Genomic DNA, 1,965 nt, shown 5'->3' with positions numbered 1-1,965 from the left:
TGTTTTGAGGAGAAAGTGTATGATAGAATGAAATGTAGGGCACTGGACAGCAAATGATAGATTAGGGAGCTCCAAGCCCTCACTCCCCGCCAGTGACATCAATACAGCAGCCAGGATTTGTCAGCACAGGGGACCCAAGAAGTGGCAACAATGATCTCTTTTCTGCTCCCACCACTCTCAGACCTGGGAGGAGTACGGATTTCCTGCCGTTATGTGTGTGTGTGTGTTTCTTTTTTCTTCATGCCACAGCTGGACTTGCTGATTGAGCCTGCGTGTTTGAAGAAAGCAATGGCCATGTTGCACTAAGAATACAGTGGACCCTCTGTCGCTCTTGTGTCTTTGGGAGTTGAGTGCACACAAAGTTTGTATGATGGATCCAGGCGCAAACTTCCAGTTGTCCCCTTGGCTTATACCTGCTATAAAAGGGGAATATTCTTCCCTTGGGATATCAGCTCAAAACTTTTGCAGAGAAAGCCTGCACAGGTGTAGGTTGGGGCCAGCAACCCTCGGCATGGACGATTGGGCAAACCAAGTGAATTGCTAGGGGCTCCTGATATGAGGAAACAGGCTGAGGACATAGGGAGCCCACGCCTGCAGAGTGAAAGTTCTACTTACCTGTAGGTGGCTCTGGGTGTGGCTGGAGGAGAGACATTGAGGGGCTGAGATGCCAGCTGCCTGTCCCAGGACTGCAGAAGGAGGGGGCAGAAAAGCAGGAAGTGTGGCTTATGTTTGTTTCTGACACACTCATCTTTCTGGTTCTTGACCCCAGGCTATAAGGAGGAATTTATTCTTTTTTTCAAAGTTGCTTTACCTATTCCAATCCTTTACTTTTCCATTTACTTTTTTCAAAAGATATGTATAAACTTGCTCTTTTCATTAAACAGTTTGTCATCAACATTTTTTCCAAGTCAGTACCTATAGATCTAGCGCATTTAAAAATATATCAGTAAACCAAAGCACAAAGTGATAGTACTGCATTGTCTGAATGTACTTGAAATTTACTTACCTGGTCCCTCTTAATGGCTGTTTTCTAAATGTTCTATTCTTAAGTAATACTGATATCAATACTCTTATTACACATGTATTTGCACAAATGTTCCCACCCACCCACTTCTTGCCATTTGACTTTGCTTGTGGAATATGTAAAGATCAATTAGGTGGTCAAGTTATCAATCGTTTCCTTTATGGCTTCTGGGCCCTGGTTTTTATGTTTTAGTACCATCTCCACTCTGCAATTACAGAATAAAATGTCATCCGTGTTTTCTATTGGTAGTGTTTTTGCTTTCAGCTTACAGTTCACTCAGTCCATCCCGCTGCAGAATTTTCCTTGTTTACAGTGGCCCGCGGCCCAGGAATAGCGTGAAGAGCGCGTCTCCCTCGCGGCAGCCTCCCGGCAACATCCTCCCGGCAACATCCTCCCAGCTCCTTGTCCCCCGTCTGCTGCCGGGGTCACGCCGTGTCGTGCCGAGCCGCGAGCTAGCTCCGAGGCGGACGCCCCGAGACGAGCTCGGGCGTTTGGAGGGCCCGCGCTGCACCCTCGCCGTTCGGCGACCGGGATCAGGCCCGGGGACGTTCGAGCCGGTTGTCGGGCGCCACCTGGCGGCCGCTTTTATATCGTCCCTTGTCTCCGGAGCTTCGGCGATCTTCGCGAGGGCTGAGACTCGGCCACCGGGCCCGGGGAAGAGTTCCGGGAGGCCGGCGACGCTGGTGGCGTCTATCCCGGTGGCTCCGAGACCTGTGCGCCACCTGTTGTCGCTGGAGATTGGGCATGCAGGTTTCTGAGGGTGTGAGCGTTGCCGCGCTCGCGAGTGAAGTTTAGGGGTTGCCTTGCTTGGTCGACCAGCATCTGCCCGTGCCCCTCCAGCCGCGGGGGCCGACCGGACTGTACACGATCTGGGCCCGCCGCCGCGTTGTGAAGGGAGTGGTTCTTCCGAGCCCTCCGGAGTGCCTGAAGTTTGATGGTCC

Source organism: Eschrichtius robustus, unplaced genomic scaffold (assembly GCF_028021215.1).
Source record: "Eschrichtius robustus isolate mEscRob2 unplaced genomic scaffold, mEscRob2.pri scaffold_201, whole genome shotgun sequence".
Taxonomy (NCBI): Eukaryota; Metazoa; Chordata; class Mammalia; order Artiodactyla; family Eschrichtiidae; genus Eschrichtius; species Eschrichtius robustus.
The sequence above is the reverse complement of the archived record's forward strand: the minus strand, read 5'-3'. Positions refer to the sequence as shown.